At 37.3% G+C, this 26433-nt stretch overlaps 1 long non-coding RNA gene across 1 annotated transcript; it reads right to left on the bottom strand.

Annotated features, from left to right (window-relative positions):
• Positions 1 to 17118: 17118 nt before the first annotated feature.
• Positions 17119 to 17919, bottom strand: LOC110674454. Its single transcript, XR_002498880.1, has 4 exons — positions 17739 to 17919; positions 17588 to 17675; positions 17381 to 17517; positions 17119 to 17312 (listed from the first exon to the last, which is right to left on the bottom strand). It is a non-coding gene; the product is annotated as an uncharacterized LOC110674454 (long non-coding RNA).
• Between the last annotated feature and the right edge of the window lie 8514 nt (positions 17920 to 26433).

Below are 26433 nucleotides of genomic sequence, written 5' to 3'. Positions count from 1 at the left end.
AAAATTTGTTTGAAGGTCAAAAGCTTGTTCTCAAGACAAAGTTTTGGTTTTTTGTTAATTAGTGGATAAAGACATTTTATCTTTGTTCAATTTGGATTGAAAGCCCTCAATGTGATTTTTAAAAGTTTATTTTTTTATGTAGCATGAGTCCTAGGTACTAAACTCACTACTAACGTTACAACATGTCTACTTGATGGTTTTAAATAAAGAGGTTTGGGTTTTGTAGCCTGTGGTTACAATTATTTTATTACGTGTAATTTTTATGAGGAGTGTATTTTACACCCACTTCATTTTCCGTGTTTATTTAACCCACATTTGAGTTGTTAGTATTGGTTGGCTATATTACGGTTGTTAAGAAAATTTTCCGTTTTGCGGTAGCCGCCGAGTTCTACCGCAGCTGTCAAAGTTCTACCACAGGCTTCGAAATCATTTTATCATTGAATCAAACAATTCGATCATAGTGTACTTGAAAGAGAAAGCGCTATGTAAAACACCAACAAACAACAATCATCAAGACGGTATCCAAGGTATCATTGAAGCCTACTGATGATTTACCAGTGCAAATCAGTGATGTGACAGCTGCGGTAGCTTTCCGTTGAACCGTAAAACGGAAAGTTTTCTCTGAAATTGCAATATAATCTACCACCGTGTTTTGTAATTTTCGTTATTTATTTTTTTTTTAAATGTGTAGATAATGTAGTTAAAATGTAGGGAAAACAATATCGTTTTGATTGTTTCGGTGAGTGTAATAAAATTAGTTCTCGTTCTCCTCCTGTTGAACAAAAAGCTACACTGAGCATAAACAACATAGCAGTCAAGCACGATGCCAGGAGACGATGTTTTGTATGTTTGGTCGCACCGATGACGTTTTAAGGAGGGAAAGTTACGAGCCGCGTAGTATGATGGACGCATTTTGAACAGCGAAAGGTTTCCCGGAGAAAAGTGGTGGGAAGTGTTTTTCCGCGTCGCAAGTGGCTGGAAGATTGTTCCCAGCACCGTTGCGAGTGATCCGTCAGGTGTTTCCCAACGGAATGGTGTCGGCCCGCGGTTCGGGAACAAGTAAAGTGCTAGTGAGTAGTGTTAAAAAGTACAAAGGCTCAGTCAGTAGAGCCTAGTCTCGCCCGTGCAGCTAATCGCCAAGGAAGACGTAGACAGGTGTGTACAAGGGGGCGTACCTTCTGTGGCAGAACTCTGCGGAATCTGCCCGGACTGTCTACGGCGAGTGGGCAGTTCGGAGTATATCACCAGCGTCGCTAGGGGGGGTCCGACAAAGGAGTCAATCTTATCCCCCTGGCTTATTGCTAAGGACCGTCGCTTCGGCGGTGTTTTCGGCCGTTTTAGATAACGCATTTTGCAAGGTTCTTTCGACCTTCGATTCCGCTGCCGTGGATGACTGGATTTTCGACTTGGGTGCAAGCATGGTATGCAGTGTTCAGCTTAAACGTTGCAATCTTAATCTTGGAGGAGAAAGACATCTCACCTAAGTTAACCGTTGAGCTAAAAAAAATTGAAAAATACTTGTTATGAATGAGCCTAAATTTCAATAACTATGAAAAATACTTCAGTTTCAAAATAATAAACTATGATCAAAAGAAGGAAAAATCTTTTTTGAAAATTTAAGCAAGTGTGATGCATATATTCGTTTTATCAGTATAACTACAAAGAACGGCTGATGATTCAAAGAAGGTAAAGTTCCCAATGAAAATAATAAATAAATAAGCTTAATTATTGCCGATATGAATGAAACCAGTATAACTCGGAAGAAAAGCTTATATTTAAAAGAAGGATAAAATTATGATGAAATCATTAAAGACACTTGAAACTTTAGCACACCGTTGATAACCCAAAGACGAATCTTAGCTTAGAATCTTGCGATGTGCGGAGTTCACAACGTCGTCCTGAACAGACGTTTCAGTTATACCATTATTGTCCCGCCACATCATACAAATCAACAATTAAATTAGTGATGGGGACACATTTATGAATCCTACACATCAGCGTTGTAGATTTTTTTTTGTAATTCGGCCAAACAGCATTCGGCCGAACGACCTTTTCGGCGAAATAGCATTCGGCCAAACGGCGTTCGGCCTAATGGCCGGACACCGATGGGTAAGCAGTCTCGTCAACCGTTTAGCAAGCAAGGCTTTTATGCTGCAGAGAAGCTCGATGTCGTCCACCCCGATATATGCGGACCAATGGAGGTGAGTTCCCTAGGAGGTATTCGATATTATATTGTCATCGTAACGACAAATCCCGGCGCATGTGGGTGTATTTCCTCAAATTCAAATCCGAGGCGGAAGTTCTAAAGGTGTTCAAGGAATTCCACGTGATGGTCGAGCGACAATCTGGTATGAAGATCAAGGCACTACGATCCGACAACGGGAACAAAGCACCACAAGTACCGCCAACCACAGCAGATCTAGCGAGATGACGGAATCTATAGCACAAGCCGTAGCTAGGAGAAGCGATGATGACGCACCATGATGCTTGTCCAGAGAGTCGAATTGTTCCATGAAAAGTAAACGCATGTCAGTCCCACTGCAGATTTTTGCATCGTGTAACACAAAAATAAATTGTTATTTGGTCATCTTCTTATGTTTTTCTTGGAAAGATAATGGAGTGATAAGCAAATTATGAAAGTTTCATTAAGATCGAAACAAGTTCCAATCTCCTGGATTTTTGTAAATATTAGTATGGAAAACGAGATTAGAAACTTCTCAGTCAATTTTCTCAATGCCTACTTGTTACAGATGGTACTGACCTGAGACGAGATTCGCGAAGACGGTCTTCTTTTTCTGTGATTGCTGAGTTTTTTCTTATTCCACCTTATGTTTATACTAATCATGCGCAAGCAGTTCAAACTCTCACATGAACCTCTCAGCAAAAAAATGATTGCGTTTGCATCACACCGAATCATAAAAAGCCTTTTGAGTAAAATTTCGTGCCAGCAAACGTAGCAGACATTCTAAATAACTAATCTTGTGTTTAGATTTATCAGCAACTTTGGAAAAACTGCTCCACTGACTGAGGTTTTTAATAACAGTTTATTCTGAATACAATACTTTTCACTTTTGCAGCCATAAAAACGGCGGGCTGCATTTGACGTTTTGTGACAGCGGAATCTGGGCTGCATATGACGTTGATATTTTTCGTCTTCGCGAGTCTCTCTCAGGTACTGACTTGTGATTTTTGCAATTTTCGGCAGTTTAGGTGAACTTTCAAATTTATTATCTTAGCATAGGCTTATGAAAACGTCTAATGTCGAAAAAAAAGCATTTAAACTTGACAACTAGACAAATAAAACAATGGGTTACTTACTGATCGTTTCATGAAAATAATTACTCGTTTATTCTCTTTATCATTATGCTTCTCTACTTTATCAAGTAGGGTTGATAGTGAGGAAAAATGTGATTGTTTTTCATTGAAATTTAGTGGTTTTCATAAATTTTTTTCGCACATTTCGGGAATCCCGGGATTCCCGGAATGTCAGAAATAAAATCCCGGGAAACGGGAAACCCCTAAATTTGTCAAATCCCGGGATTTTTTGTCCCGGGATGTCCCGATATGGACACTCTAATTTTGGTTCCGGGTCATTTGGCCGAATGCCGTTTGGCCGAATGTCATTTGGCCGAATGCCGTTTGGCCGAATGTCATTTGACCGAAAGGGTCATTTGGCCGAACGGCATTTGGCCGAACGGCATTTGGCCGAATGCTGTTTGGCCGAACGGCATTTGGCCGAATGCTGTTTGGCCGAAATTGAAAACAAAAGTGAACTACAGTTAGTATGGATTTATGATGAATTCCAAAGAACTTATTCACCTTATTCATAAAAAAAATCATTGATATACGTAAGCTTTTTAGTGTTAGTTGAAGAAACAGTCAGTGCTGAAAAAAGAACATCCTAAATGTAAGCAGTTGTTCACTTCGATGCTAGTGGTAATAGCCACCAGCAGATGTTTTGGCATTGCGTTTGTAGTTAGCTTTTGACAGTAAACTAAAACGGATTAAAACTTATTCGTTCTTCTGCTGGATCGGCTTACTTCGATCCTTCGAACCGTACTATGTAATATATGTCATAGTTCTGGTTCTGACATTAACAATTCTTGGCTTCTTTTTTTCACAACGGAGAAACAGCTTCTACCGGATTCTTCAACATATCAGGACTCAACTAATTTGAAATCATAGATTCGCCAACGGATGTGTGTACTTCCTATTGAATCGCGATCTTCAAAAAGTAGACTTACGATGCACCTATCGAATGCTTTTTGGACTGACGTATGGCCCTATTTTGCCTCTTTGTGATAGTAAGCAAAATTTCTAAAGTTTTGCAAAAAAAATCATGAAAACTTCAAACTAAACATCGAGAGGGATGGGCTAGGGGGGATGCATCAACTACCAGCGCAACCAAAAACATAAGCCTAAGGGTTTGCTGCCGAACGCTGGCTACAGAATGCGATTTGATTCGTATATGACTGAGATACAGCCATTTTCACATCAACACTCCTATGTAAATCCGGATTCACCGGTGTCCTCTTCCGAGAGGACCATAATGGTCCAAAATGCCTACGTTGGTCTGAATTCATCATTTTGACCAGTTTTGAGAACGAAAATCTGCATGGCATTTTTGTTTTCATGATGCTTAGTAAAATTGCTATAGAAAAACACTAAAGAGCAAAGGTTTTTCGAGTCAAACAAAATCGGGGAGGGGTATGGAGGGATGGGTTACCCCCCAAAATGTAGGTACACTAATCCCCTTTCCATAACTTTTTAAAGAATTGGATTCGGATGACTATTGACTGAGATTGAAGCATTTTTGTGCACTAAGGTCCGTCCTGCCACTTTACGGGTTAACGTGAGTGTTCATCGAGTCGTTTATTGCTATACGCAAGCAACGGTGCAGTGTTCAGTTCTCATGTTGTAATCTTAATCTTGAAGGAGAATGACATCTCACCTAAGTTAACCCTTGAGCTAAAAACATATGTTTTGAATAAAACGTATTATAAGCAATAATTCCTATTTCTATGAAAAATATTTCTCTCTTGAAAGAACAGCCTATGATCAAAAGAAGGAAAAATCTCTTATGAAAATTTAAGCAAGTGTAATGCATATAATTATTTCATCAGTACAACTACAAAGAACTGCCGATGATTTAAAGAAGGAAAAATTCCCAATTAAAATATAAGCTAAACTATTGCCGATAGTAATGGAACCAGTTTAACTAAGAATAGCCTATGTTTAAAAGAAGGAAAAAAAATCTGATATAATTATTACACCGTTGGTAATCCAGTGGCGAATCAATCATGACCTCAGAGTCTTGATGCGAAGTGTGGAGTTCACAGCTTCGTCCTGAATTAAAGGGTCGATGTTATCATTCTCTTGGAGCTCATATAGTGGCATACATGACGTCCCGTCACATCATAAAAGTCTACAATTTAATTAGCTTATCAGTTATTGGGTCTTTATTTATTTATTTATTTATTTATTTCATGTCGTCAATCAGAAGTAGACCATTTTGTTACAATTTTACACTTAATATTATATAGTTTGAAAACGTTATTTTCTTAATCTAGTTCGAATTTTGATATGACATAAATTTTTTTTTTAGTTCCGATTTCGTCATAGTAAAGTCAATGGTTTCGCAATGTTTATTGTAAACAGACATTATTTGATTTAAAGGCTCAAATTTGGCATAATTTGTGCGGTGATGGTTTGTATAAAAAATACTACGACTTCGCAGTTGTCTTGAAGGAGCATAAAAATTTAATTTTGATAAAAGTGTCATCGAGTCAATACGATGCGAAACTATATCGTTTACGAACGAGACCATTGCAAATTCGCGACGTTTCTTCAATGTTTGAATATTAATGAGCATGCATCGTGCTTCATAAGATGGTAGAGGTAACCTTGTCCAACCTAATTTTCGAAGTGCGAATAACAGAAATTGTTTTTGAACTGATTCTATACGATTTTCATGGGTTGATGAAAATGGTGACCAAATTATGCTACAGTATTCTAAAATTGAACGCACATAGGTTATGTATAATGTTTTTATAGTGTATGGAACGTGAAAATTATAGCTAAATTGTTTTATAAATGCTAACATCTTGTTTGCCTTGTTGATAATTGTATTATAGTGATTTATAAAAGTAACTTTGGAATCTAAAATCACTCCTAAATCTCTTATTCTTACGCATTTTTCTACTAGTTGATTCCCTAGGTAGACTGTTGTGTTAGGTATACTACGCTTTCTGCTAAAGGATATTGAATTACATTTTTCACGTTCAACTGAAGAAGGCTTTTATTGCACCATTTGTAAAACATATCAATTTCATTTTGAAAAGTATGTATATCTTCATCGTTTACTATTTCAAGAAATAGTTCCATGTCATCAGCATATATGAGAGCTTTCACTTTTTTCAGAATGAAGGAAATGTCGTTAACGTATAAAATAAAGAATAATGGCCCTAAATGAGACCCTTGAGGAACTCCCGATGTAACTTTAATTGGAATAGATTTTACTCCTTTGTACCTAACTATTTGTTGGCGATTAGTAAGATAAGACTCTACCCATTTAAGAAGGTCCGGTTAAAATCCTATTTTTTTTCTAACTTAAAAAGCAACATTGGTATGTCAATGCGATCGAAAGCTTTACTGAAATCTGTAAAGAGAGCTTCCACGTGATAATGGTAATCCATGGCTGTCAAAGAATAATGAATGAACTCCAGCAAGTTTGTGCATGTTGAGCGCACGCCCATAAAAAAACCATGCTGAGTATGAGTTATTCTGTTTTTAACCATATCGAATAAAATTTTATTTATTATTGCCTCGAAAATCTTTGGAATACAAGAGATTATGGCTATCCCACGATAATTACGTATGTCGGATTTTTTGCCACTTTTAAAGATCGGCACTAAAAATGAGCTTTTCCATGTTTCAGGGAAACTACCTGATTGCAGAGACATATTGTAGAGCCAAAATAGCGGAGATGCAAGTTCGATTGATAACATTTTCAAAAATACAGGTGGAATCCCGTCAGGTCCAGCACCTTTGGATACATCTAGACTTTTTAGTGCATCTACAATATCATGTACTTTGATTTGATTGACGCAAATGTCATTTGGGATTTCCGGAAGAAACGAGAAATATTCACGATCTCGATTATTTTCCGAATAAGTAGTGTAAACGTCTTGAAAAAATGTTGCAAACAGATTGCAGCTTTCTTCAGGGTTCACACCAATTTTATCATCAAGATGCATTTCAGATGGAAAGTTGTTAGATTTGGTTTTTGTTTTAACGTAATTAAAGAAATTTTTAGGACATGATTTCAATTCACGCTCAGTTCGTTCATTATACTCTTCAAATGCGGTATCAATGGCAAGATTTAATTGATCGCAAATATTTAAATAGTTAATTAAATTTGCATCATTTTTACATTTTTTGTATATTTTATGTGCCTTTACGATTCTTTAAATTTTTGTTTTCTCTACTAAACCATATAGGATACTTTGAGTTATGATTCCTTCTTCTTTTTATTAAGGGTATATCGTCGTGTATTATGTCGTTTAAAATTTTGTAAAACATATTAACGGCAGATTCAACATTTTCTTCGTTTCTTAACACATTTTGCCAACTTACTTGATTGATTTTCTGTCTTATATTGTCATAATTTGCTGAACGATAATCATGAACTTCTTCAAAGTCGCAATCTTTAGGTCTGTTATTTCCATGCACGAATAAAGAAAACTCAATAGCTGTATGAAAAAGTTCGTTTTTTCATGAGGGAGTCAATGATTCTACCACACAGAAATCTTCATCAGTATTGGTCATTAAGAGATCTTAATAACAGTTCAGCTGATTTTTAACGTGGTTAATATGGTTTAGACCTAGACTTGCCGATGTCACATATAAATTGCAAAGCCTCATTTTCTCCAAATATTGGCAGCAGGATGCTCTCGTTGTCGACGCCTGGGAAGAAATCAATATCACGTTGATTGAAATCTCCATATATATGCACTTTTGTTTCGGGAGGAAATCCGCCAATAACATGTTCAACAATATTGTAAAATTTCTCATAATCTATTTCACGAGCGTTTTTCGGCGGAAAATACACAGACACAAACACATGCGTTTCGCCTGCTATGTGTACTTTCACCCATACATGCTCAAACTCTTTGAATTTAGTGGTTTCAATGTAGAAACAGCAATTAAGACTCCTCCTCCTGACTTCTTCTCAGACGTTTGACAGTCACGATCATTCCTAAAAACATCATAATTATTTCCAAAAACTTCTTCACTATTCACAGTTTCAGTTGCCAGTTTCTGTTGCCAAAATAACTGTGCAGGGACATGTTAAAATTCTACTATGGATTTCTTTCATCTTAGAAGCGCTTTTCATACGGTTAAAGTTTTGGCAATAAACCAAAACTTCTGTACCTAACTGTGAAGAAGTTTTAAAAGTAGTAGAACAATCTGATTTACTTAGATTAGTTACCTCTTCATCTTGCGATTCGGTACTTGTTAAATTTGAAGATATATTTAGATCTAACACGTCATTGTTGTTTTCTTCATCTAGGGAGAGCGTCAGTTTCGTTGAAAACACGAGTACCTAGTACATCCACACGATTTTCATGATGCAGTTGATGTTGAAGGACAGCTCGGCTCCATCCATTTTGTTGGTTGGTTGGTGGCGGGAACGTGACGTTGTTGACCATTGCAGACTGGATAGGGGTTTAGAGTTTCCCCCCTTTGGAATTGTATAGGTGGGTAGTTCGTTGGCGGTCTCGAGTATCGATCCTTTGCTACAGCCAGAAGCTCCCTGTCAGGTGGAAGGAAATTGTTTCCTTTTCGACATCTGTTTATGAACACCTTTGGTTTTTGGCTGTTGTCATGATCAAACTTTCCGTTACTTCTGCCCCTGAAGTGACTGTCGTTATAGTTCATAAAGTTTGGTAAAACATTTAACGGCTTTTCTTTGTTGTTCATATTAGTATTTGACGTGCTCTTAGAAGTGTTGAAGCTTTTCTTTGCTTTCTTCCGCTTTTGGGCCTTTTCTTTGGCTTTTTGCTGTAGTGCACGGCGTTTCTGACGTTTGTCATATCCCGTCCAGTCCGAACGCCAAACTTTTTTAGTTCCAAATAAACGCCAACCTGCGGTACCAGAGTTTAAATCAGCAGTTTCAGCCAACTCTTGTAATAGGCTTGGCGGTGACTCATTTTCCACAAATCGGGCAGTACCAATGCTAGCGTTATGTTCATTGCAATGAGCAGCCATTTCAATGGTTAGGCTGCTCAACGACTGAACCTCGGTACAGATCTTTTTCAATTCATCAGTCAGATCCACCGTTAACGCCTGTTGATGCAGCACTTTGCGGGTGTCAATGCCGGTTTTCAAATTATGTTGTAGGACAAAATAAAACACTCTTGGTGCCGTTGTACTCCAATGCACGCCGCGTGGTAGTTTTTGGAGCAAAACTCGCACTTCCATAGGAACCGATCGTCACTGATATTACAGGTTTTCACACTACACTGCATTTTTGCCAGTCGCGCGCGACGTTTGTCAATAAAAAAAAATAAATAAATAAAAATAATTACGGAGCACTTAAAAAACGCGTCTACCTCCGACGAATGACTGAACTGAACTCACACTTATGAATCCTACACATCAGCGTTGTAGCCATTTGATTTTTTTTTGTTCATGATTCGGCCAAACGGCATTCGGCCAAATGACCCTTTCGGCCAAATGGCCTTTCGGCCAAATTGGCGTTCGGCCAAATGGCCGGACACCCTGATTCTTTACCATCGTTAGCAAATGCGGTTTTTTGCGCGCGAGTTGATTAAGTTTATTTAATAAAATTAACAATAATAACAATTCACTACAACTGTGAATAGTATATCGGTAAGTATTTAAATAGAACACCGAATTTTAATTCTTTATTACGAACTGCTATTCCTGAAACCAGGAACAAATGTATAGGTATTTATTTTTTAGGACATCGATTTTGAAACGGAATATCGCCTACTGATGTCACCAGCAAATGCTTCTTCAGCAAGCAAGCATACTGCTAAAAGGGCCGCTAACTGTTTTATTGCTTCCGAACTTCCGAAAGCAGAAACATTTTATGTATGCTCAGCATAAGGGTATGATGCGCACTGTGTTCGTTAAAGTGTTGTCGAAGGCATGAAATACAGCTAAAATAAATTAAGTTAGTCTAGATTCAGTGAGATTCTAACAGCTAAAGTTATAACTTAAAATGTTTCAGAATGCTGTTACGATATTGTAGGCTTCCTCCTCACATGAATTAAGATCACCGAACGTCAACTGGCAGCAATTTACACTGAACACACAAATACAGTTTGATTTTCCTTCATCAATTCCATTTCCGACCGGACTATATGTCGTCATTCCACTCCAAATAATGCTTGAGCCATTTCTGAGTCCTCAACAGTAGATCAGATATGAGAGCATGTATGTAGCAGCGATACTAACTCTTCCCACCTTCAAGCAAAATTGCTCCCATTTAGCAGCAGCTAACAGTCACCTTTCATCACGACGACAACGACGATGACGACGGTTGGAATCTAATTTTGATCTTGTGCAATCTTGCCCCTTCCGGGAAAGCAATCATCGAGCGTGTTAACACCTTGCTGGCCTCCAGGGACCAAAATGCAGCTCCGTTTCTTTCTATTTCTAGCTCCGGACGTCCAGTTTTCTCGCTCACTAACCCGATTAGAACATCTGCCAGCTGACTTGACTGGAAGAAAATGCGGGATACTATGAGCATTATTACTTGTCAGCCGTCCCGAGAAGATGTGACACTTTGTAATGGGACTATCGATTTTACAGCCAAAGGTACCGTAATGGCTCTGGGCATGCAGACAAGGAACGACACGAATTGTACGATTATATCTACTCATAAATCATACAAACGGACATCTTCAAGACCACCTTCTTACAAGTACAATGTCAAGATTTCATCGTGCTCGCGTTGGGCCAAGTCGGAACGCGACACCAGGTGCTAGCGAAGTAATCTTATTACCCAAGGGGCCAATAAATAACTCTCACAGGAAAATAAACACGGTGCTCGGACACGTGCACATTGGGCCAGATCGCAAAAATTGGAGGAAAAAACTAAAAACTATAAAAATATTGTCAAGAAGAAACCTTGGAGGATTCTGATGAGAATCCCGGAAGGAAACTAAAGAGAACCCTCTAAGGATTGTAATGAGAAGGGTTCTGATAAGATCAGATTCCTCCAGAATTTTCATCAAAAACCTTTCAGAAATCTGCTAGGATTCCTATCCCAATTCATCTAGCATTCTTATCAGAAACCTACCTTTCAGGATTTTCGGGATTTTTTTTTTAAGATATCCTGAGTGTCCATCATAATCCATTCAGGATTCTCAACAGAGTCAACAGTATTCTAAAGAGGGTTCTGGTTAGTATCCAGAAAAAAAATACCACGTAGTTAAAAGACAATCCCTTTAAGAAGTCAAATGAAAATCCTTTTAAGGATTGTCATCAGAATCCTTTCATAATTGTCATCAGAGCACTTCAGGTTGCTCATAAGAATCTATCAAGGATTCTCATCAGAATCCTTCCAGGGCTCTCAATAGTATCATTTAAGAATTTCCAGAATAATTCTCATCAGAATCATTTGAGGATTTTCATCAAAATCTTCTGAGGATTCTAATCAGAATCTTCTGAGGGTTCTTATCAGAATCCTCTAATGATTCTCATCTGAATCCTCTGATGACTCTCATCAGAATTTTCTAAGGATTCTCATCAAAATCCTTCAAAATCAGCAGAGAATTTTCATCAAATCTTTTTATCCTTTGATGATTCCCATCAGAATCTTCTGAGGATTCTCATCAGAATCAAAAAAAAAAAAATATCAAAGTTGGTATGGTTTTTCCATGATATTTACTCAAATTTGGAATATTCCATTCATTAATACAATCTCAAAGCATGAGCACCAACCTCTGAAGCTACCAGAAGCTTTGTAGTAAATGCTACTTTTATTCATATCAACGCGTTGTTTGTAGTATGTATCGAAAGAAAATTGACATAAACCTGTTCCACTCGTGTTTCAGATGTATGCATTACTACCGAGAATATAGTAAACTCAACTTAAAAACATTTTGTTCATGCCGCCCATCGAGTGACACTGATTCAGCGTTTGAAAACTGTTGGTGGAAAAGTTGGGGAATTTTGGACCCCATTAGTGGTTAATTCAGTTCAGTAGCTTCGATATTTAGTTCCGGGAATTAAATTCATATTTAAAAAAAAGCTATTATCTTGTGACATATAAAAGTAGAAAAGAAAGAAAAATGAAAGAAACAGTTATGTGAAGGTAAAACTATCGGTAGCTAAATTTTAGTATTTTAGATACGATCGATCATTTATAAAGTTAAACTTTTTATTTCGATGATCATTGGTTTAGAGATTCCTGAAATACTGAAAGTATTATGACAAGAATCATGGAATGATGAGCATCCTGGAATAATTCTGATAAGGAAGGATGTTGATGAGAATACTGCAGTACTGTCAGTAGATTAAGGATTCTGAAAAAATACGTTAGAGAATACTGATGAGAATCCTCAGAAGACTCTGATGAGAATCCTCAAAGCATTTTTAAGAAGAAAATCCTTAAGGATTCTGAAAAGAATCCTCAGAGGATTTTGAAGATTATCCTCACAAGAATCTGCAAAGCATCCTCAAAAGAATCTGATGAGAATCCTCAGATGATTCTGAAGAGAACCATCACAGGAATTCTGATGAGAATCCTTAGAGAGTTCTGATGAGAATCTTCAGAAGATTTTGATGAGAATCCTCTGAGAATTTTGATGAGAATCCTCTGAGGATTTTGATGAAAATTATCTGAGGATTTTGATGAGAATCCTCAAAGGAGTCTGATTAAAATCCCCAGAGGATTTTGATAAGAATCCTCAGAAGATTCTGATGAAAATCCTCTGAGGATTCTGAACAAAATCTTTGTATGATTTTGATAAGAATCCTCAGTAAACTCTGATGAGGATCTTCAGAGGGCTCTGATGAGAATCCGCAGAAGATTCTGAAGAGAATTATCTGATGATTTAGATTAGAATCCATAAAGGTTTCTGATGAGAATCCTCAGCAAATTCTGATGATAATCCTCAGAGGATTCTGAATAGAATCCTTAAAGGATTTCGAAGAAAATACAGGAAATATTCATAAGAGAATCCTAAAGGACACTGAAAAGTATCCTTAGAGGATTCTGATGAGAAAGCTCAGAGCATTCTGATGAGAATCCTAAGAAGATTTTGATAAGAATCCTCAGAGGATTAAGATGAGAATCCTCATAGGATTCAGATGAAAATCCACAGAGGGTTCTGATTGATTCTCATTTTGATGAGAATCCTCTGAGGATTTTGATGAGAATCCTCAGTACCCAAGTAGCACGCGAAACATCTTCCAAAGAAATGCTATTCAAAAATGGTTTCAATCGCGTATCAATAAGAGCATTTGTAACTTATCTGGTTCTAGTTCGGTTCCATATCAATATCAAGGCTCATAAAGTTTCATTGCCGTTCCAATGAACATGCATTTCACTCCTTGTTTGACGTTCAACATATTTGAAATGACAAGATTTGCTGCAAATGTCTTTTGCAAATAGCAATAAAGTCAAATTTATCAAGTTGTTTTCAGCAACATTTCAAACAAACTCTTGAAACTTCTCCTAAAATGCCCGTTTTAAAGTTATGTTTCACATTACTTATATTTAAAGCATCCGCAACGTGCATTCAATTTTCGTTCCCATAGAACATTCATCTCAGTTGCGAGAAAGTTGCACTAAACTTCGTGTGTGACAGCTAGAAGTTTGTTTATTTCAATTCAGTTGCAATATGATTGAGTTGCACCTTACGTATTATCTAACAAAGAAAACATGGTCTAGCAACAGTTTGTTTGTTCAAAAGGTGTTTTTCAAGTGTTGCGTGGAAGTTTTTGCGAAAAGTTTAGATTATTTCAGGCATGGCCTAATTTCGCCAGTAATGAACTTGTATTCCGAAGGGTGCAGTCAAGTTATAAGCAACAAGCTTTGATCAATGGGCCATGTGGTCGCTTTTATAGTGCATTGGCGAAGCAATTATTCGAAGAGCTGGTGGAGTAGTGAGTAGAGGTGAAGATTAGTGATCTTGAGGTCGGAAGTTCGATTCTCGTTCATGTTTTTGTTTTCATTTTTTTTTTCATTCAAGTATTTTGCAACAAATAAGCAATTTGGGAATTACTTAAATATGTTGCAAACAGACTCCACTTCTTGCGATTTTTGCGTTGCTATTCAGTGCAATTGTAAGTCATATTTTCACAAATTGACAACTCTGATTAGTTTCAAGAGAGAATTTTATTCTTGAGTTGCAACAAACTGTGCTGCTTGGGTAGTCTCTGATGAGAATCGTCAGATGATTCTGAAGAGAATCATCAGAGGAGTTCTGATAAGAATCATCTGAATATTTTGATGAGAATTATCAGAAGAATTCTGATGAGAATCCTCTGAGGATTTTGATGAGAATTCTCAAAGGGCTCTGATAAGAATCCTCAGCAAATTCTGATCAGAATCATCAGAGGATTTTGATGAAAATACGGAAAATATTCAGAAGAGAATCCTAAAAGATACTGAAAGGTATCCTTAGAGGATTTTCATCAGAATGCTTGGAGGATTCTGATGAGAATGCTCAGAGGATTCTGATGAGAATCCTCAGAGGATTCAGATGAGAATCCTCAGAGGATTCAGATGAGAATACTCAAAGGATTTTGATGAGAATCCTCATCGAATTCTGATGAGAATCCTCAAATGATTTTGATGAGAATATGGAAAATATTCAGAAGAGAATCCTAAAGGATACTGAAAGGTATCCTTAGAGGATTCTGATGGGAATGCTCTGAGAATTCTGATGGAAATCCTTACAGGGTTCTGATGAGAATCATCTGAGGATTTTGATGAGAATTCTCTGAGGATTTTGATGAGAATCCTCAGTGAATTCTGATGAGAATCCTCAGAGGATTATGATGAGAATCATCAGAGGAATTCTGATGAGCATTCTCTGAGGAGTTTGATGAGAATTCTCAAAGGGTGCTGATGAGAATCACCAGATGATTTTGATGAGAATCCTCAGAAGATTTTGATGAGAATCATCAGAGGATTCTGATCAGAATCCTAAGCGAATTCTGATAAGAATCCTCAAAGGATTTCGATAAGAATACAGAAAATATTCGGAAAAGAATCCTAAAGGATACTGAATGGTATCCCTAGAGGATTCTGATGAGAATGCTCAGAGGATTCTGATGAGAATACTCAGAGGATTCAGATGAAAATGCTCACATGGTTCTGATGAGAATCCTTGAATGATTTTGATGAGAATTCTCTGAGGATTTTGATGAGAATCCTCAGTAGACTCTGATGAGAATCATCAGAGGAATTCTGATGGGAATCCTCTGAGGGTTTTGATGAGAATTCTCGAAGGGTGTTGATGAGAATCCCCAGAGGATTTTGATGAGAATCCTCGATTGTACCCCGTTTGGCATAAAGTCTGTTGGCATAATGGCCGTTTGGCATATAGCCGTTTGGCATAAAGTCATTTGGCATAATGATCGTTTGGCATAATGTTTGACTTAGAATGAATACGGCATATTCGAAGCTTTTACCGAGATCAACAGCACCGAGCCCATAGCAAAACATTTTCGTAGGTTCTCAACAAGCGTGGTAGTCGTTCAGAGATATTGCAAGCTATGAATGACATTAGAGAGAATGAATAAATAAAACTTGTGACGGGTGGAAGCCCAGATGGGGCCCAGATAGCCGTAGCGGTAAACGCGCAGCTATTCAGCAAGACCAAGCTGAGGGTTGTGGGTTCGAATCCCACCGGTCGAGGATCTTTTCGGGTTGGAAATTTTCTCGACTTCCCAGGGCATAGAGTATCTTCGTACCTGCCACACGATATACACATGCAAAAATGGTCATTGGCATAGTAAGCTCTCAGTTAATAACTGTGCTCATAAGAACACTAAGCTGAGAAGCAGGCTCTGTCCCAGTGGGGACGTAAAGCCAGAAAGAAGATGAAGGGTGGAAGCTCTTTTCGGAATTTTAATTTTCTCCACAATCCAGAACATAGAGTATCTTCGAGCTTGTTGCGATAAACATATTTGAAAAAAGTAAATTGACAAAAAAAGATCGCAGTTATAAATAAAGGGAACACTCATAGAATAATTCGCTGCAGATCAAGCTCTGTCCCAGTTTAGACGTTTCCGAAAATTTTTTGGTAAAAGAAGGGAAAATTTATTGGCAAAATAATAAAGGCTTATCTAAAAATCTATTATTGCAGCATAATCCATAAATATCCTACATACGAGAGCAGATTGTTTTTCGTTTACAATGTTTAAGGCCGTAACGCAAAAAAAAATCTTCTCACAGCATAACTCAAATGAACAACACATTTTTGAAAGAAAATATTTGTGACAAAACTTTTGAACGATTCAATAAAAATTTTAATTCTGGGAGTGTACATCAAAAACATTGTCTATTATCGAAAGAAAGAAAAATTTGCGATTGAAATAATATTTTTTCCAGCATCCCGCATAAATATGAACCATACTTGCACTGTTTCCAATACTATCCAAAACCATATGTTACAGTATCTGAATAATTTCGTATAACACCCAAAAAAACAATATGTCCACCTTACCATGAACGGTTTTGACAGTTCGGTGAATGGTTTTTGGAAAAAGTACAATATGGGAAATAGGCGGTTAAGTTATGTAACCATTTGAAAACGCCGATTTTCTCGAACAATTTTTTTCCATCACAATTTGCGTAATGGTCGATATACTATCCATATTTCGACAAATTTACAGTAATAGAAACAGTTTCAAAACAGTTAAACTATAAGTTTGAATGAAGAGAAATAACGTTTGTGTAATAATATGTTTACGGTGCATTATTGTATTTACACTGTATATTGTACTGTTGCTTTACATTAAAACTATAGACGGAGGAACGAAAAATTAGGAAATTAGGTACTCTTTTTTTATTTGTTTTATTCCATGTTTTTACTTTTGTACATTTCCGATAATAATAATTTAATATTAATGTTTTTTTTTTAGAGTTACCTGCACTACTTTCAAAATCTTTTCAATAATTTTCGCCAATATGTTGATGATATGTAGCTCGGAATTCGCGCTAGTAGATGGGTTCGATGATCGAATCCGAATACCGGATGATTTTCTGTTGGTATTGAACTGCTTTTACTGGACTCTACATTGTAAATCTTCCGCGCAAACCACTGTAGGGAATGAAAATGAGCTTTTGTTTATATATAAGAAGTTTACAAATTAATCTTGGAGTACCTACCTTCATTAAGCATATCGTTATCTTCGTTCCTATCGCTAACAACACTTCACCGGAACAGCCATCATCGTGTATATAGACATTTGGAATAGACACCAAATACAGCGTTGGTTTCATCCGTGACATCTTTCCGTAGCCTTCTATGGATATTGTTGAATGGATACTTGTTATTCGAGAATCTTTTCGAATATTACAAAGTTATTTACTTACCGTAATTGCAGCTGCCAAGTTAACGTGACTTGAAAGCGATTGTTCAGGAACCGCCCGTATATTGCTCTCCTTTTGCATCATCAATGCTCTGGGGAAGAAGAATGAATTTACAAAATCGAAATAATTTAAGGCAATTAATACAAGCACTTACCAATGGATTACGATTATGCAGAGGTCAAGCAAACCCATTCATATAGCTGAATTCTGAAATTTCGGTGACGGATTTTTTTTCACACCGGTTTGATTTGTCAAAACAAAAATCGAATCGGACGCTAAAAACAACGTACACAGTACCATTACGAATTAAATTAAAAAAAAAACAACAACAAATGATTCCGTTTTACTTAGGGTTTATTCACAAATTGCATAACGCCGAAAATTACCATTTTTGACACCTACCCATCCCCTCGTAACACTTGTTATATGAAAATTTTATAAATTTTGTATGAGCTGTAACATTTTGTAGATACCCACCCACCCCTTCAACGTTATGAAATTTGTGAACAGGCCCTTATCGGGACTAAAACATAAGCAGCAATACAAAAAAAAAAACAAGTTATTTCACATTGTTTGTCGAAATGTACGAACGCATAAAATAATGTTCAAATCATGATTTTGTTAAAGCCATATATCCTCTATAACAATATTTAAGCGTGCTACCAAAACTGAGACAAATTATTACAAATACCAATTTGTGTAACAGTTTGCCAAACTGTTAAGTTTTGGTATTAAATAGTAAAATGCAGGTGTGTAAGTGTGGTTCTCCGAATAAATGCGAAAACAATTTGACAAAACGGCGGTAAATGTTTCCACCATTTCCAACAGATTTACATCCCCATATTGTTCAACAGTATATGAGTAGTTTAATATATTGTCACAATTTGAAATGGATTAATTAAGCTGTTCTTAATTGTATACTGATTTTGGTTACGTATTGTTTAACAAAATGACAACAGTTTGCGGTATATTAACATTTTCAGTTGGAAGAAGTTTATAGTTTTGACAATACGGCAAATTGGATTTTTCTATGCGGGATGTCTCGAAAGGAGATCTTGTGTTTGCAAAAACAAAAAATATGTTGAACATTGGCAGGTTTTAAGGTAATTATCATTCTGACAGCACGTCTTGCAAGAATTGACAAAACAGCAAAATATAAAAATGTTCAACATTAAGCTTAACTAAATAATAAATTTTAAACAGTATAAATATGAAGAACAGCCAATTTTTTAAAAGAAGGCAAAATTTAAGATTTAACCAATAAAAGATTGGATGCCAAAAATTATTGCGGCATTACAAAACAAAAAGACATAAAAAATTTCGTTCAGAATCATCGAAGTTATTGTGCTACCTTTCCCCGAATGTCGGTTCCTCGAATGCCAGTGCCCCGTATGACCCGTTTCCTTGAAACGTGATGCAGTTTGAATAGGTACTATAATAGTCTTCAGAGGCTGGATGGTAAACGAGAATGAACGATGAGCAGGTAGGTATTTTGTCATTCTCGGCAGAGGACGGTTAAACTCGAAAGAACCGCTAATTAAATAAAGAAGGGTAAACATCAGATGGCCAGTTCGTTCACCACCCTGTAATGTATACAGTGTATACAACCAGGCATTGCAGAATTCGCTCTCATTTGAGTATGAAGCACGATCAAAGCAAGCAAAGAAAAACATCCCATCTGTTGCGGTCCACGATCGTCATTGTATCGCAAGGTGTAACAAGTCTGATAAAGGGAAGCAGCAAGCGAGAGCCCCAAAGAGAGAGCGATGATAAAATCCAATTTTCTCGCTTGTTTACCGTTGGGGATAGGTGTTTTTCTTGCCTGGCACGATGAACAATTCACGAACTTCCAATAGCAATAGTGTCCCCCACGCTTGGAGCATGTTTAGAGGGGTTTTATCATGCACTACTATCCCCCCCAATCTGATCAAAGTTGTAGCAGTATACGATAAACAGTCTCTCATAATGTGCAGCATGTTATGATAGTTACAGAGAGCGATACCTAAGAGATTCTCTCAATTTTCTCAGGATTCAATCCCTGGTTATAACAATTATGAGTGCCAAAAACTTTTCGGGGAAGTGGGCTATTCGGGGAAGCGGGACATTTGGGGAACTGGCGTTCGGGGTTACGACATTCGGGGAACCGACATTCGAGGGAAAATAGCATAACCCATCGAAGTAACCGCAGTAATCGATTTCTCTTTTCGCTGATAACTTAAGTAGATCAATGTTATCGATTGCCGCCCATTTGTCAGTTGGATACAAAAAATATCTAAAAAATATGGCTCCAAAGAACAGGCTATGTATAAAAGAAAGTGAAATTTATTCTTATTTCAATTCAACAGTTTTTACACCTATAGATATGGTTATATTATATTAAGAAAAAAAAAAGTATAAAACGTTTAAAAGAAGGGTAAATTTGTGCTAAATATATCAAAATCGTCAGTGCAAAAATCTATTCCAATAGCGGAACTCAAAAGAAGAATTAATATTTGCAAGAAGGGTAATTTGTGGATAAATAATAAAATACTGTTGGCAACAACTTTTCTAATATGCTTTAGTTTATTCAAGAGCATATGATTGTTGCATAAGGTGAAACTTTGTATCAATAGTCCCCACAACAAGCCTGATGTCATCAGAATGATTCAATAGAAACTGTCATCTTAAGAAATTCTTGGTTTCAGACTCATTATGCCAGAAGACTATTATGCCAAACGATCATTATGCCAAACGGCTTTATGCCAAACGGCTTTATGCCAAACGACTTTATGCCAAATGACCTACCAGCGAATCCTCAGAAGAAGAGAATCATCAGAGAATTCTGATAAGAATCCACAGCGAATTCTGACGACACTTTTCGAAGGATTTTGATGAGTACACAGAAAATATTGAGAAGATAATCCTAAAGGATACTGAAAAGTATACTTAGAGGATTCTGATGAGAAACCTCAGAGGATTCTGATGAGAACGCTCAGAGGATTCAGATGAAAATCCTCACAGGGTTCTGATGACAATCCTCAGAGATTTTGATGAGAATCCTCAGAAGATTTTGATGAGAATCATAAAAGGATTCTGATAAGAATCCTCAGCGAGTTCTGATTAGAATCCTTAAAGAATTTTGATGAGAATATACAAAATATTCAGAAGAGAATCCTAAAGGATAATGAAAAGTATCCTTAGAGGATTCTGATGATCATCCTCTGTAGACTCTGATGAGAGTCATCAGATTATTCTGATGAGAAGTCGCAGAGGATTTTGATGAGAATCCTCAGAAGATTTTATAGAGAATCATCAGAGGATTCTGATAAAAATCCTCAGAGGATTCTGAAGATAGTCCTTGAATGATATTGATAAGAATCTTCAGTAGACTCTGATAAGAATCTTCAGAGGGCGATTTTGAGGAGATTCCTCTGAGGATTTTGATGAGAATTCTCAGAGGAATCTGATGAGCATTCCTGGCAAGAATCCTCAAAGGATATTGATGAGAATACAGAAAATATTCAGAAGAGAATCCTAAAGGATACCCTGAGAGGATTCTAATGAGAATGCTCAGAGGATTCTGATGAGAATGCTTAGAGGATTCTGATGAGAATACTAAGAGGATTCAGACGAGAATTCTCAGGATTTTGATAAGAGCTCTGATGAGAATCTTCAAAGGATTATGATGAGAATCCTCAGATGATCTTATGAGAGTAATTCTCGCTGAGACCGGCCCACTTGGTCTTTCAAAGTGTTCAAATTTATGCAAATCCGAAGCCTCCTGTCGATTAAGTAGAGAAACTGCATTCGGTTGGTCAAATCTATAAACCCCTGGGTAGTAATAATTAAATTAGTTTCTGAGGACCCCTCCATTTTTGACAACGCTTGGCACACTCAAACTGCCATAACTCAGAAATTTGTTCAACGACCCCTTCACAATAACATTTGCGAAAATAATACTAATATCGACACGGATTCTTAAACTACAAGAGTTTTTTGAGGTCTTGTGAAAAAATGGTGCAAAAATATCGTGAAACAAAAAAGTTATCGTGATATGAATATTTTTTTAGCGCTAAAAATTGCAGCTGTCGGTAGAGGGGTTAAAATTTTTGTGTATGCGGTTGGAGGTGCAATTAACTCCCTGTACAATACCGTGGATGTATTGATCTATTGGGTCGACATATATGATCAAATGAGTGCATGAAATCATGCATGCATCTATGCCTCTTAAAGGTTACCTGCAAGGGAAATGTAATTCAAAGACAAAATGCCGTCCTTTGCGCTCAAACTACGGCTCTTAGAGACCATCGATGAGACCTGCTTACTGATATTTGCAAAGTGAAAACCACTTGTTTTCCACAACTGAGAAATTTGGTATAGATAACAAATAAATTTCAATTAAAATAGAAAAGGAAGCATTCTCATGATGCATTTCAAAACTCATCTCTGTCTTTATTCAATATATAATTCGTATGACAAAAAATATATAGAAAAAATAGGCATTTTCCCACGCTCTTAAACAATTACGTATTTTGAGAATGATCTTGTTTGATAAAAATCATTTGTTTGAATGTTTTAGTGCTACACTCTATGAAAATTTTTGAAACGTGTAGTAAAAGTTTTAATTCTGGTGGTTGTTTTGATAGGTCCCACTTTTCATATTTTGGGGTAAGTTAGACCATCATAATTTTCATGCGAAAAGAAAAAAATACCGGTTTATCATAAGTATTTTGTAATAGTACTTATAATTGCTTACTGATGGTAATACAATTTATAACACATTATAACAATTTGTAACACACTAAAATGACAGCTGTTACATGGAGCACAAGGTAAAAAAAATAACAATATTTGTGTGCTAATTTTTTCTTAAATTTCTTAAATTGTATGACTGACATACAAAGTTAAAAAGACAAGGACACCGTCTTCAGCCATTTAGCTGTACAGACTGTTACTTAACACTAGACAACGGACAAGCATGCTCCAGTGGCACAGCCGAGAAACATTCCTGATGAAAAGTTTCATCGGATGAAGCGGGAATCGAACCCACACTCCATGACACGATGCGCAAATGCCTGACGACACTAACCGCTCGCCCACGATGCCCATAGTTGGAGTTGCTTATTATTGCGAAGCATAATATATACACAGACAAACAGACGTAACACTTAAAACAAATCTCGATCAAAACCATAGTCACAAGGACATGTACGCCCAATGCTAATATCAATGTGTTTGGCGGCTAAGCCAACAGGTGGAGGTAGAATGTAAACGTCAAACACAAACAAAATCGATGCAAGCGCTGCGGATGGCGGATAAGCCACCTACCATATTTTTGAATCAACCGTTAAAAAGGTGGTCGATGGAAAATGATGAGAGTGTGACGTCTGTTTGTCTGTGATATATTTGCAAAAGAAAAAGAAATCAGTTTAAATTTCAGACATGATGTGTTAGATCAGAAGAGTTTGATATAGTGCAATTCGTACTCAATTTTGTATATCTTCTTTTGATCATGTAATAATATCGCCGAAAACATTTTTTTTAAACATTCTCTTCGTAATCCAAATAATTATTCCCTATTAATTTTGCATTTTGACCCAATGTGACGTGTAGATAGAAGATGGTACAACAGTATCGAATGCCTACCTGCTCGAGGCGAAATAAATTACGTTGTAATTAATGGTGAAATATGGTCATCATTAAAAATAATTACTTCCCGGTTTTGGTTGACCAGCCGCCCTCGAAACGGAAGTCGAGCACCTGAAGAAGGCTCAGATCCGTCTTTGTTATTCCGATTCTCATGTTTGTCATCGTCTTTGCCTTATCATCCGGGAAAAAGGAGACCACATGGACGGGAAATGTTAATACCGTTGATGATGAATGGTGCGCCACCCCCTGAGAGATAGAGGAGAATGATCGTGCTTCTGGTTCTTCTTCATTTTCTTGGTATTACGTCCCAATGGGATAGAATCTACTTTTAAGCTTATGTTCTATGAGTTTTTCCACAGTTATTAACTGAGAGCTTCATTTGGCAAATCTGTCATTTTCGCATTCGTATAACATGTGGTAGGTACGGTGATACTCCTTGCCCAGGAAGTCAAGAAAATCTCCGTTACGAAAAGATCCCGGAACGACCGGGGCTCGAATCAAGACACCATCAACATGGCTTTGCTTTGTAGCCGAGGACTCTAGTCACAAGGCTAAGGTAGGCCCTCTGAATGAACGTTATCACGAATGTAACCGCACAATTTTCCTTCCTTTCCAACCTCGCAGTCTCTGTGGACTACGGTATACGAATACGGAGAAAATTCCTTCCACGAATAAAAGACGCAGCCCATTTGTCCCCTCACAGTATTAAGATGCATACCTTCATAGATTCCTCATCTAGGTACGAAGATTCCAGCTCAAAGAAGGACCACCGCCGGCGATGACGAGGGCGCTCTCTAGAAAACGACGATACGTCAAGGGTGCTTCAGAAATCAATAAATACCCGAACAACCTTGCAAGAAGTTCGAACCTGAACCTGCGGCGCTTTATCTTTCCATCGCATTGAGGTGCTTTTGATTTTAGTGCTTCAAGTTTCCAGACGACATAATGTACGATAGGGTTGAGGGAATTATTTAGTCCCATAGAAAACTGCGTGCTATTAAATTCATTATCGCTCAGGTAAGTAGAGCTATGGAATGCTACTAGCATACAGTGGAGTAACTAGAACAGACTAGTGGCTAATACTCCAGATTAAACGTTTTGGGGAAGCAGGGACTGATTTGCTTTCGGGATTATGATAGTACCAAAAACAGTACTTTTCAGTGCTACTTTTTCCTACATATTGATCCCTTTTAGATCCTTGGCTTTTGGACACCGTCTTGGGAAAACAAATCTCTTAGAAAGTCACGTCTTCTTCCGTTTATTCATTCAACATGGTTGTAACCACAAATAAAAGGAAGGGTGAGATTCTGAATTAACAACTTCCTTCTCAAAAGCAGGGTATTGTCACTTAACGTGACAAAAATGGAGAAGGGGACATTTCTCCGGAAGATTTCTTCCATTTCTTCCAAGAGTGAAGTAGTTAATGATGATAAAGGCATCAAAATGAGCAAACAGTTCGATTTTTAGACAAATTTTTCGAACATCAAATCAAAGCAGCTTCTAGCCCAGGCTCATTTATTCAAGTGAGAAAACAAAGGGTGATTGCGAACTTCTTTGCAAAAACTAAACTTTTTTTTTGCTTCCCTGCACATTTGATGGGAGCCGCATTTAACTGTGTCAGGTGAACTTACGCAGTATATTCTCGCCAAAGTTTGAATCGACGTATATCACTCATCCCTTACAGACAAGGCGAAGTGAATAAGCTTCCGTGATTTATTTATACTATTTACTTCTCTGATCCATCAGAGGACCGACCATCCGGAAGTGTAAAAAATCCACTATTTAACCCGCAAAGTGCCGGGACGAACCTAAAATTTTCAAAATGCTCGTTCTCGGCAATGCTCCAACCGATTTTCGAGATTTTTGGCTTTTAGTAAAGGGGAACAGTTGTACTAACTTTCAGCGTTGGTGCCACCCCGCCAAAACCCTCCCCGTGTTTTGGAGATGCAAATATGTCTGTGTTTTTTTCGTTTTTTTCGCTGAGCTGATCAAATAGCTCTAGTTCTTGAATGGATTCGTCGCTCAGTTACCTAAATCTTATCAGAGAGGTGCCGTTCAGTGAGGGGATGGTTACAGACATCTCGGGAATAACTTGGCTCCGATGGTAAGTAACCTGGTTCTCCAGAAAATCCGGAATATTCGTGAAAATGGTCTATTCGTGAAAGTCATCCAAGACAGCTGCGGTTTTTTGCCAATTCATCAGAATTCATTGACAAAGAACGTAATAGATGATCGGAATTGTTTATCGACATGAGTGGCCACTATAACGGCCTCCGGAAGATCTGGAACATTCGTAAAAATGGTCATTGCGTGAAAACTATCCTAGACCACCGGGATTTTTTCCAATGATATCAGAATTGATAATTATAAAATATAATGGATGATTTGGACTGTTCATGGACATATGTGGCCACTCTAATGGCATCCGGAAGATCCGGAACATCCGTAAAAATGCCCAGACAACCAGAAATCACATGAAAGTTCACGTTACAACTCGTTTATTCATACTAATTACATCAAACCCGCAAAACACTGTGGATAAACTCGTTAGATCGATGAATTTCCTCGCATAAAACACTTCTTTTCTGAGTTCATTTGTACATTTTGTTTCATCTCGTACACACGTACAAAATAAATCGAATCAATCCGTAGCAGCTGTCAAATCAACATTTGTTATCATACGTTAAGTCGCATAAGATCACAGGTTAGTTCGGTAGAATATTTATACACTCGCATTGTATGTTATTATTCATCACATAATATATACACGCAAATCGCCTCCACTTTTGTACGTAGAAAGCCTTTTCGCGACATCTTATAAGTGAAATTTTGCACATACAAAGCCTCCAGGTGATTTCGTTATACGTACATTTTGGTTGTCTGGGTGTTCATTTCGTGAAAACTATCCTAGACCACCGAGATTTTTTCCAATAATATCAGAATTAATAATTATGGAATAGAATGGATAATTTGGACTGTTCATGGACATGTGTGGCCACTATTATGGCCTCCGGAAGATCCGGAACATCCATAAAAATGGTCATCTCGTGAAAATCATCCTAGACTAACGCGATTTTTTCCAATGGTATCGTAATTTATAATTACAAAACATAACGAATGATATATGTTTGTCATGGACATAAGTGGTCATCAGAGAGGCCTCCGGAAGATCCGGAACATTCGTAAAAATGGTCATTTCGTGAAAACCATTCTAGACCACC

This window comes from Aedes aegypti, chromosome 1 (genome assembly GCF_002204515.2).
Source record: "Aedes aegypti strain LVP_AGWG chromosome 1, AaegL5.0 Primary Assembly, whole genome shotgun sequence".
NCBI classification, from domain to species: Eukaryota; Metazoa; Arthropoda; class Insecta; order Diptera; family Culicidae; genus Aedes; species Aedes aegypti.
The sequence above is the reverse complement of the archived record's forward strand: the minus strand, read 5'-3'. Positions and strand labels throughout refer to the sequence as shown.